The sequence below is a fragment of the Triplophysa rosa genome, linkage group LG10 (assembly GCF_024868665.1).
Source record: "Triplophysa rosa linkage group LG10, Trosa_1v2, whole genome shotgun sequence".
NCBI lineage: Eukaryota > Metazoa > Chordata > Actinopteri > Cypriniformes > Nemacheilidae > Triplophysa > Triplophysa rosa.
The window spans coordinates 12,660,940-12,673,968 of NC_079899.1; positions in this window are offsets into that span (position 1 = coordinate 12,660,940).

Genomic DNA, 13,029 nt, shown 5'->3' on the forward strand with positions numbered 1-13,029 from the left:
CGTAGGCTACATCCAACTTCAAATGGTACAGCTCATAGGTTCCGGTTATGTATTTACAATGAGCTGTTGCTGCCTATGCAACCTAAACTATTTGAAAAGATTTGAAGTATAATCTCAACATACAATATCAGCAACATAAGAAGATATATTCTAAACGCCACTAGGTACATCGTCTTTGAAAGAAAAAAAAAGAAAAAGGTTTTAATGCAGCACAAACGATCTGAGAAATCACTGGCTGATGAGACAGCATTTCACCGTTTCTCCTCACACACAGGTCCGTTGCAGACATTTAACCACCAAACGCAAATCACAGAACGATATAAAAAGAGTAAAATACCAGCACAGACTTCAAATAATGAGAATGCAGGGACCTGACAAACACACGCAACACATGCTTTTTTTAAATGTTTGAATCACTATGTTTTGTCATTATTTCATTGACAAATTTATGTACACTGACCAAAATTATAAACGCAACACTTTTGTTTTTGCCCCCATTTTTCATGAGCTGAACTCAAAGATCTAAGACTTTTTCTATGAACACAAAAGGCCTATTTCTCTCAAATATTGTTCACAAATCTGTGTTAGTGAGCACTGCTCCTTTGCCGAGATAATCCATCCACCTCACAGGGATGGAGTATGCTGGCCATGCAAGAACTGGGATGTTTTTAGCTTCCAGGAGTTGTGTACAGATCCTTGCAATATGGGGCCGTGCATTATCATGCTGCAACATGAGGTGATGGTCGTGGATGAATGGCACAACAATGGGCCTCAGGATCTCGTCACGGTATCTCTGTGCATTCAAAATGCCATCAATAAAATGCACCTGTGTTCGTTGTCCATAACATACGCCTGCCCATACCATAACTCCACCGCCACCATGGGCCACTCGATCCACAACGTTGACCTCAGTAAACCGCTCACCCACACGACGTCATACACGTCGTCTGCCATCTGCCCTGTACAGTGAAAACCGGGATTCATCCGTGAAGAGAACACCTCTCCAAAGTGCCAGACACCATCGAATGTGAGCATTTGCCCACTCAAATTGGTTACGACGACGAACTGCAGTCAGGTCGAGACCCCAATGAGGACGACAAGCATGCAGATGAGCTTCCCTGAGACGGTTTCTGACAGTTTGTGCAGAAATTCTTTGGTTATGCAAACTGATTGTTGCAGCAGCTGTCCGGGTGGCTGGTCTCAGACGATCTTGGAGGTGAAGATGCTGGATGTGGAGGTCCTGGGCTGGTGTGGTTACACGTGGTCTGCGGTTGTGAGGCCGGTTGGATGTACTGCCAAATTCTTGAAACGCCTTTGGAGATGGCTTATGGTAGAGAAATGAACATTCAATTCACGGACAACAGCTCTGGTGGACATTCCTGCAGTCAGCTTGCCAATTGCACGCTCCCTCAAAACTTGCGACATCTGTGGCATTGTGCTGTGTGATAAAACTGCACATTTTAGAGTGGCCTTTTATTGTGGCCAGCCTAAGGCGCACCTGTGCAATAATCATGCTGTCTAATCAGCATCTTGATATGCCACACCTGTGAGGTGGATGGATTATCTCGGCAAAGGAGAAGTGCTCACTAACTAGACAGATTTGTGAACAATATTTGAGAGAAATAGGCCTTTTAGAAAATAGTCTTAGATCTTTGAGTTCAGCTCATGAAAAATGGGGGCAAAAACAAAAGTGTTGCGTTTATAATTTTAGTAAGTGTATATATCCATAAGTAAATGCAATTTTTGTCAATAGGCCTATGTAAAAATGGCCTATGTTCATGACAATGTACGCAATAAAGCATCTTACCATTTAGGCATTTTTCGTCTTTCAAAATGTCCATCTAAAGCGTGTGCTGGCTTTCAATGCTAAGAATGGTAAGTTTGGAAAGTCTCTCTGGCTCGTTGCACTTCTCAGACAAGTTTAAATTAGTTTTAATTTAGATATCGACATCTCAATCTCCACTGGTGACAGTGATGGTTAAAAAAACTTCAAGGCATATAGCGTGCCCTGCGTGCCCATCCGTTACGCCACTGGCGACGCGATGCGCATGCTCAGCGACGCTCCCGCTTTTCAAGGCATGTCGGCACCGCATTAAGATGAAAATATTTCAACTTTTCAGAATGCCGCATACGCACGGTCATGTGACATGAACCAACCAGCCAATATAGACAAGTTCAGTGAAGATGGAGACACAGATGATCACAGCATAAATAAATCTAGTAGCAGACCTATTGCAAGGTATTTTCAGCGCATATAATCCATATATCCTTTGTTTAAACCTCCTCGTCTTAACGGCTATTGTGGCATTCTCATCAATTGCGTATAAATAAAACGCGCTGTGTCAATATCGTGTAATACGTACGCCAAAGTTAAATTTTGCATGCATATGATACGCCAATTTTAGCGTGCGTGCATATTAAATGGCAATTTGTCTTAACCTGTCGCCTAACCCTAAACCTAAGTGTAACGAGTTCAATACTGTAGATAGGAAGGAAGAGGACAAGGTTGGCTGGACTGCTACTGGCTTTATTAAGATCAAAATAGAAACAAAACTTAACAGATACGGGTGTTCACTTAGCACCCCCTTTAAATCGGAAGTATATAACACAGTCTTTCGATAGTTGCTTCTTCCAAGATCGCTCCTTCGATTCCTCTGAGTTCCACACAAAGACCAGTAAGCAGTCCGTCTCTCTCTCAATCCCACTCTGTCGTCGCGGACCTTAAATGTGGTCTTTCCACGCCCTTACTGAAACGAGACGCAGGTGTTCGTCATTTGCACTTGACCCACTTACTCAGCGCTTGTCTCCCAGCTCTCTCTCCCGCTGCAGACCTCGCTGAACCACGCCCCACTTGCCACATACCCCCACCGCCCGACTCAGGCTGGGGAGCTATTTCGACTAATATACAGCTCCTCACCCCCCACCTCCTGGGACAGGACGACACCCAGCCCTCTGTCCGATGCGTCAGTCTGCAACAAGAAATGGAGAGAAAAGTCAGGAGAGTGTAAGAGCGGCCCACCACACATAGCAGCCTTCACCTGGGTAAACGCCTGCTGGCACTGCTCCGTCCATTGGACCCGATCTGGTGCTTCCTTTTTAGTGAGATCAGTCAGCGGGCTGGTGAGGTCAGAATAATTAGGCACAAACCATCTGTAATATCCCGCCAGCCCCAGGAACTGTCTCACCTCCTTTTTGGTCTTGGGTCTCGCACATGTCGCAATGGCTGCAGTCTTATTAATTTGGGGATGCACCTGTACGTGACCCAAGTGGAAGCCCAGATACCTGACCTCCACACACGAAACCGCACACATCTTCAGGTTGGCCGTAAGGCCGGCCGCCCTCAGCGTCCCAGGACCGCCCTCAAATGCTGGATATGCTGCTGCTTGCTATAGATGATAATGTCATCTAAGTAGGCAGTGGCATATGCCGTATGGGGCCGGAGGACATGGTCCATGAGTCCCTGAAAGGTGGCCGGCACCCCGAATAAGCCGAACGGAAGTGTTGCGAATTGGTGTAATCTGAACGGCGTTGTGAAGGCTGTTTTTTCTTTAGATACCGGCGATAAGGGGATCTGCCAATATCCTTTCGTTAAATCCAATATCGAGTAAAAGCGAGCCATGCCTAGCCGATCAAGCAATTCGTCAACCCGCGGCATTGGATAGGCGTCGAATTTCGATATTGCATTCACCTTGCGATAATCCACACAAAACCGGAACGAGCCGTCCGTTTTGGGGACCAAAACTATCGGGCTCTCCCAGTCACTGGTGGATTCTTCTATTACCCCCATCTCGAGCATCGCCTCTAATTTCGTCTGAACTACTTTTTTGTTGTGTTCAGGTAAACGATATGGCCGGCTGCGTACTACTATGCCTGGCTCCTTCTCGATATGGTGCTGGATGAGGTTCATTGACCGGGTAGGGGCGAGAACACGTCTGCAAAATCTCAAAGGGGGAAAACCCCGTGGAGGCTTGCGGGACCTCCCGCACAGCGAGAGGGGTTCCAACCATTTATCTCAATTTTTGGCGTCCTCGTGAATGAACTTACGAATCATGGTTTTTAATGTGCGATTAAACCGTTCCACCAGACCGTCTGTTTGTGGGTGAAAGACACTGGTGCGGATCGATTTAATGCCCAACAACTCATAAAGTTCGTGTACCATATGTGAGATGAACGCCGTGCCTTGGTCCGTGAGGATCTCCCTGGGGATCCCCACACGGGAGATTAGGCGAAACAGCGCGTCGGCAACACTCTTAGCAGAAATGCTCCAAAGCAGCACTGCAAACGATGTCCTCTCGCTGATCGTTCTAATGGCCCGATGAGGTCGATACCAATTCGTTCGAAGGGGACCTGCACTAACGGAAGAGGGCGCAATGGCGCTTTTGGGGAGGCCGGTGGGTTTACCAGCTGACATTCGCGACAAGAGGCGCACCACCTGCGCAATCGGGTTATTATATGATTAAGTGTTGTCGTTTGCCCTAAATGTCCCACCATGGGATTATAATGAGCCGCCTGGAACAGCATTTCCCGACGGCTCTGTGGCACCAACAACTGGGTTGTATCTTCCTTTGTTTGAGCATCTTGGGCTACTCGATACAACCGGTCTTTTATAATAGCAAAGTAAGGATAGGAAAGCAGCCGGGCAGGTTGTAGAGGCTGTCCATCAACACACCGGACCTGTTCAAACGCATGTTTTAGCGATGCATCTCGGGAAAGTCATCGCGCTCCGAGAGAATCAGTCTCTCGATTTCACTCTGTTCCCCTGGTTCAGTTTCTCCCGCCTGCACGAATGCCCCCTTCCCCTGCTTCTTTTCCCAAGCAACATCCGCACATAAATATCCCAATAATTCCGTAAAAGCAGGCCAATTGGTCCCCAGAATTAGTGGATGTCGTAGGTGAGGATTAACTGCCACCTCTACTCTATGCTTTTGTCCCCTGAATTGTATAACGGCGGACATTAACGGATACTTCACCACATCCCCGTGCACACACCGCACCTGAACCAGGCAGCTTGTTTCCAATGCCCCGGGCCGAACCAGGCTTTGATGGATTGAGGTTTGGTTACAACCGGAGTCCACCAAAGCATTGTGCCTACCTCCATCACGGGCACCTATCCACGAAATGGTCCGGGTCCCCGCATTCCAGCAGGCCGGCCCAGATCTCCCCGCCGCCCTGGTGGCAGGAAGTGGAGCAAGTGCAGGACGTGGAGAGAGCGCAGAAGCCGCGGTGGTGTTGTTGTCCAGCGTGGTCATCCCCGCCCCCCTCGGCGGAGCTCTTGGTCCCACCGCGTAGTCCGTTGCGTAGCTTGCTGCTAGACTTGAGGAGGACCGGGAGGACGGGACCTAGGGAAAGGGACAGGTCGGGGAGAGAAGAATCCTGAGGGGATGAGAGAGAGACAGATATAGGAGGAGTTCGCCAACCCCGGGGCACACCACCATCTAGTCCTCAGCGAGTTGGATGGCTGAGTCCAGCGAAGTCGGATGGTGGCACTGGACCCACTCGGCTGTCTTCCTGGGTAGCCAAGTGACAAATTGCTCCAGCACCACGCGCTCGATGATGGTGTCCTCCGGGCTTCGGCCGACCCGCTACAGGATGGCCTTCTTGAGATCGTCGAAGACCAGGAGGTTCTGCACAGGCAGCGGTCGGGCAGCCAGCTGCACCTCTCCCGACAGTAATGGCAGCAGACGCATTGCCCATTCCTCCCGTGGCCAGCCAGTGGTCTCCGCGGTCTTTTCGAAAATCTCGAGAAACGCCTCTGGAACGTCCTCCGGCGCCATCTTGTTCATCGGGAGTGGCCTGGTGGTAGCTGCTTGGGCTGCTGTTTCCGCCTGAACCCCCTGGTCTATCCAGCTCCGGAACCTCTCGCGGTCTTCTTGTTGAGCCTGTATGATCGCCTGGAATCGGCGTTCCTGATCGGTCCTCAGGTCCAACAGTGCCTGGTGTTGTTTGCGGTGGAGGACCGCGAGGGATGAGATGACATCCGCAAATGGCGTAGTCGCTGAAGTCTGCATGACGGCGGTAGCCCTCCTACTTCCTTCACGGGTTTCGGCACCAGTGTAGGTGGACTAGGAAGGAAGAGGACGAGGTTGGCTGGACTGCTACTGGCTTTATTAAGATCAAAATAGATACAAAACTTAACAGATACGGGTGTTCACTTAGCACCCCATTTAAATCGGAAGTATATAACACAGTCTTTCGATAGTTGCTTCTTCCAAGATCGCTCCTTCGATTCCTCCGAGTTCCACACAAAGACCAGTAAGCAGTCCGTCTTTCTCTCAATCCCACTCTGTTGTCGCGGTCCTTAAATGCGGTCTCTCCACGCTCTTACTGAAACGAGACGCAGGTGTTCGTCATTTGCACTTGACCCACTTACTCACCGCTCGTCTCCCAGCTCTCTCTCCCGCTGCAGACCTCGCTGAACCATGCCCCCCTCGCCACACTAAGGTTAGCGTGCATGCATATTATAACCTCTACACTAACCCAAACCCTAAACCTAACAGTATTATTTCAGTGTTTCCTCTTCATGTACGTTTAAAAATGGCTGCTCTCCACCAAGGTGCACGCAAACATTGCCGTATCATATACACGCAAAATCAAACTTTGGCGTAGGTATAACACGATATTGCAACAGCGTGTTATTTATACGCAATTGATGAGAACGGGTTGGGCACATGGTTGCTAAGCGACGACAGACACCAGGAGAGCGCAAATTCCTAGGCGCTTTGAAAAAAAGAAGAAAGCAGTGCGGCTCGCATTTTCCACATGGTTTTAGCTAAATGTGAAAAGCCCCTTAAGATGTCTCAGTGCCATTGTTTTGTCTCGAGATGTACACAAGTAATGTTTTTTGTATGGCATGTTTGTAAAAACTATTAAATGTCCTAATTTAACTAAGGCCTAGTCCTGGCTTAATCTGTCCAGGAAACCGCCCCATATGTATCAATTTCTTAATGCTGCATTTTTTTGGTTAAAAACAAAAATCTAGTTTTCAACAAATACGTAAAGAATCGGTACACTCTTAAAAAAGCTGGTTAATTATGATCAAATTATTTGTGCTAGGCTATTTAACATGTGTTATTTTAACACATTTTGTGTTGAATTTGCATGAAATAAATGAAAGGGACAACACAAGTTGTGTTAAAAGTAAGACAAAATTTTGTGTGTTGTGCTTAACTGAACACAAAATGTGTTGTTTTAACACTACTGTTTTTAGAGTGTAAGCTTCTAGATTTATAAATTTGAGCAGTTGGGTACGATTTTGCAGGTGCCAAAACGATTTTTGCTTCATCCCAAGTGAAGTTCACAAAGTAACCTCTATAGAGGTTTATTATATTTATTTATAAATTGGACAGTATAGTAAAGCCAACAAATGTCCAGCATCCATTGGAACTCATTTAATACTGTTTTAAAAACACCAGGATGTGACTTTAAGTTTGTTGGTAGAATGTGCAGAAATAAAAGCATAGGGTTGCTACTTTGAGGAACTTAAAATATAAGATTTAAAAAATATATATTTAGTTCTGATCACATTTCCATTTGTGTTATTTAATATTGTTTATCTCTACTATTATTCTCAAATTATTCTAGAAAAGTCCATACTTTTGATTGGTGGTGTATATGTTAATCTGGTCGACTTGTCAGTGCATTACTTTCATCTGATCTCTTAAAGGGCAACATTACAACAGAGCCGAGGGGGGTAACAAAGTGTTGGTTACAGATGCCCCAACCTCTACTATAATGAAAAGGGGTCACCGGGTCATACCGATAGTGCTGCCCCTCTTGCATAAATATTTTACGCCATGTGAATCCCATCTTTCAGAGCTCAGGACACGCTGACTGAAGGTTTCTTCAGGGCGAGGCCGCAGGTTGACGGACATGCACAAAAAAAACAGGCCCACCAAACAAAGGCCATTCAACCCGAGTGGAAGACAAGTCTGCTCCTTTGGTTTCTTCATGCACCGTCAGAAGTATTAAAACGCATGAAAGCCTGCAGTGACAGAGACTCTGAGCTGCTGATAATGTGAGACATTGTTCTCTTAATCATTGTGGAAAAGATGAGAGAGTGAGAAAGTCGCTGGTGTGGCGCGACTTTCTTTGGAGGAGATGAGGACCGTACAGTAACATGAAACAAGATTTCAAATAAAGATAATCAACAGTTTCTGCTGAGTCGCTATTGTGACGGGACACATAATGTCTCTGCCATCAATAGAGGTGTCAAAAAGCGAAACAATGCGCAAGAAGTGAAGGAGGGAAACAGTAGCTCCTTGTCATTGTTGTGCCGTGTAACGTGAGCTTCTTAGAAGACTTCTTCTTTCATCTGAACTACAGATCTTTTCTCATGCTGTTCTCCCTCCCACGAGGGGCCGAAAGATTCAGAGTTCATGAACGGGAGGAAGACCCTTCAGGTCGGCTGGTAGAATAGACACATTTGCTTGTTTGCGTGATTAAACCGTTGTCTGTTACAATTGTTTTGTTTTTAATATTGACAATATTAATGATATTGCATATTATAGACGGTTTCAGCTTCAACAACATAAACAAACATTATGTGGCCCAAACTTAACTTCTGATAGACCTCCGCCAAGAATCAATAACTGTTGAATAGTTTTGATTTAATTTAATACAATTATATTACAGTAAAATATTCATATAAGTTTACATTTACATTTAGTCATTTAGCAGACACTTTTATCCAAAGCGACTTACAGAGAGTTCAGGGAGCAATAAGCGATATGTCATACAGGAGCAATAATACAATAGGTGCTAATACAAAGTTACTAGTTTCAGCAAAAGCTTGACAAATACCTGTTGAGAGAACGAGAGAGGGTTAGTTTTTTTTCCCTCATATGTCTGTCAAGTATTCACAGAAAAGATGGGTTTTAAGTAGTTTTTTGAATGTTGTGAGAGATGTGGTTGACCGGACTGAGTTAAATACATATTAATATAAATTAAATATAAAATAAATAGTTATATTATAACCAAACACAGACCAGAAGTTAACTTCCGGCAAGGTGCATGTGTCTAATGAAACCGTCATAACTCCACAAAAAAATATTTCATGCACAAATTGCACCTGACTTTTATAAAGTATATAGAACCTTTCAAACCAGAAAAAAAACTCTACTGCTATTGCTTTTTTTCAGCATTTTCCAACTCTAAATAAGTCAAGAACTTTTTCCATTTTATTAAATATATTATATTAGTTAGTATGCGTTGTAATACTTTTGAGGTAGCACTTTACAATAAGGTTGCATTTGTTAATATTAGTTAATGCATTACAGCTACACTGTTAAAAATAAAGGTGCTTAAAAGGTTCCTCACAGCGATGCCATAGAAGAACCATTTTTGGTTCCACAAAGAACCATTCAGTCAAAGGATCTCTTTCTTACCTTTTCATAATCATAAGAACCTTTTTTCGCCACAAAGAAGCTTTTGTGAAACAGAAAGGTTCTTCGGATGTTAAAGGTTCTTTTTAGAACCATTAAGACAAAAAGGTTCTTCTATGGCATCAAAGAACCTTTTGAAGCACCTTTATTTTTAAGAGTGTAACATGAACTAACAATAAACGATTTTTAAAACGTACAACATTTATTAATCTTAGTTTATTTTAATTTCAGCATACTTATACATTTTAAAATCAAATATTGTATCTGTTAACATAAGTTAATACACATTGAACTAACATGAATAATTCTATTGATTTAACCAACATTAACAAAGAGAGAAAATCCTGAAAAACTATATTGCTCATTGTTAGTTCATGTTAGTTAATGCATTTACTACTGTTAACAAATACAACCTTACTGCAAAGTGTTACATTTTTTTGATAATATAAAATATACAAAAAAATCATAATTATTATAATATCATAAAATAATTAATTATTTTTATAATTAACATCATTCATTTTTTTTCTACTTGATAAAACAGTATGTTTGTTTAATAATTGGCATAGCACAAAAGTGTGTAGACCGCATCCAGTGCGACGAATGAAAGGAGGAGTGTATTTGTGAGTGGAATATGTTTTAGACAAGTTATTATCTCAAAGCCTCACTGGTTGAGGTGAGGAAAGCTTTCAGTGTAATTTGCTCTTTCCGCTAGCCAGTTAATGTACCTGCTCTGTGGACAGACAACTGCAGTGTATAATTACCACTGCATGCACTCTGCTTACTAGCATGCCAATTATTTTCACCAGTTAGTCGAGTTCATCTAATCATGTTTTTCCCTTGTTGTTTTTATTTTTTCCCCAACGATCCGGGAACGAAATCTGTTTTTACTCCACCAGCATTTCATCTGTGAGTTTTGCGTTAGGCACCGCTTTCTGGAGATTTTATTGGTTATGGAAAGACATCCCTATCACGTCCCAATTTTAAAACAGACCAGATAAAAAAAGTTTTCAGTGCGTATCGTCGTTGGCTAAACGATAGCACTGATGCTAAGCTAACTAGCACGTCTCTCACTGCCACCTGTTTGATGGAGGAAAAAATAGCTAGTTTCTTTCTAGTTGCCTTGTTAATTGTTCATTTTACATCTGTGACACCAGCAGCTAAGTATTCAAATCTTAGCTACAATTGAGCGGCCGGAAAAAAGAATGCGGTCAGATGTTGCAACAGACGGAAAATGTGCACACGCTAATTCGTCGGGGTCTCCCTTGCCTGGAGCGCTCGGCACCAAGCTGTTTTGGTTCTTTTCGGAAAGGAGCGGGTTAAAAATAAATAAGCATGTTGCAGTATGTCACAACAAACAGATGCGGAGGGGGGCTGAATGCAAGACACATATTTGGCTCAAGAGCTGTTTAGGGGTCTGATCGTTCTTGCGCTAATTTGCGTGAGGGGAGTGTAATCATGACAAACATTTCTATCATTACCAGGTAATACGAGTTAATCGTTTGGTTTACACTCTCCGGCTGACATACCATTAGAGACTGTGCAGACACTGTAACTAGAGCATTAATAAATTCAAAATGTGCCTATTAGGATGACAGCTTTGGAGGTGCAAAGGAATAACAGTTATCACTTGGCAGAAGCTGATCTCGCCCCATCTGCTGAGACTTTGCATATATTTTCAGCTTCCTGAGCAATGATTAGGGCTGTCAGAACCTCTTTAACCTTCTAACTGCTGGTCCCAACTGGCCCTAATTAGAGATTAATGATTTCTAAAGACACAGGCTGTGATGGAAACTGCCTCTGCTGTTTATGTACAAATTAAGCACCAATTACTTCGAGCATCGGCGCCACTATTGACGTACGGATGAAATATCCGACACGAAAAAGGGCAACTGTGAGACCGTGAATGAAACCGCTTCCGATGAAAAAGTTGGGCGAGACCCTTTCGAGACCTCGTCACCCACGCCCGGCTTGTTTGTTTTTGATTTCCTCTCAGAATTCTCTTCCTGCTGGTTGGTCAAGAGCAGGTACCCTCCCATAAACGGCCATCCACGAGTGCCTTCTCCAACGGTCGCAAAAGTCATTAAATCAAACTATGCGCAACTATTTGATCTTGTTCTCAGATTCTCGTCCAAAGGCGCTCTCGAACAATCAACCAAGGTGCTTCTTTCATCTCCCGGCTCTCTCTGACTGCTCTCCACTCGTAAACAGCACTCGCATTTAAAAAATCACGGCGAAAGTTGTGATTAATCTTTCATCAAAATCTGGCTTTTATTCGGCTTTATGATATGCCATGTCTGTCATTCCTTCATTGAGGGAATGTGGAATATCTATGAAATATTTAGAGCGCATTTGCTTCCTTTTTGTGTGCGTCGGGGCTGAAATGTTGGCTGAGCTGCTCGCTCGACTCTTTGAGGCCATCTGGAGAGCCCGCTCACGTGGGAGAAATCCAGTGAGGCTCTCTCTCGCGAGCCGCCCAGCCTGCCCAGATGATGGTAACCCCTGAGATTCGGTGTCGCACTGCATTGTGGGATCAGACAGCTCGCGGGGACGCTGAGGGAAACAAAGAGCCCCCAGCTCTTGCCAGATCAATCCAATAACATCAAAGGGCCTGACAACTACACAGGGCCTATCAAAAGTGCACCACTCTGCCTTGCCTGGCTCACAGGTTAGGTTTTTTTGGGGACGGATCTAGTTTAGTACTTCAACTTAAGCCTCACCCCTGCGAGGATACATGGTCTAATTTACCATGCGTCTATGTTAGCGCTCGTGTGCAGATGTGCCCGTGTGCCACGGCTGAAACCACGTTAACTCGTAATAACTTAATTACGTGGATTCGGGATCATTGGGAACGCTGGTAAAATTGACGTGATCGGCTTGGGGAAAGGGACCTCGTGTGCGGTGATCTCTCCACGGGATCTTTCCTGTTGTATGATCATTATGGACCACAGTGGTTAGCACAGCGTGACTGCAGCTGTGTTATTCTTTCTGAGTGAAACAATGTTTTTGGATAATATGAATCTGATCTGTAGGGTTGTGTCATTCAAATTGTTCTGCTTCAAGTTTAAAAAAGCAAAAAATGTGTTTCAGGTGGTTTTCAGGCATGCCTGAAATAGTATTTTCAATTAGTCTCAATACTCCATCTAATGCCATGCTGTCACTGTAATGAGAAATAAAAAACACAAATTTGCAGCCACTGGAATGGATAGCGTTCAATAGGCTATGTGGATGCTTTTCATCAGAGTAGCACCAATCTTCTCCTCGGCTCTCTCTGTCCAGATCTGCTGATGTCAGGAGGTGTTGGCCCAAGCCTACTTCGCTTGGCATGGTCCAGGAAGTCTCATGAACACACACACGCACACTCGCACACACACACACACACACACACACACACACACACACACACACAAGACAAAGAGGTCTGAAGGCGAGCCAGCATTCGGGCACTTTTGTCATGTGTGCTCATGTGTGACGGGGTGAGATCACCCAAACCACATGCACCTGAGTCCCCTTTCTCCACTATTTATTCACACTAATCTCTTCACTTTGGAGGAGGGAGAGAAATGGTACACACCTTTCACAACCGAAACAAATCCATGAAGAGTGAATTTGCTTCTTGATCTCAGTTTCAATGACATCATCTGTTAGA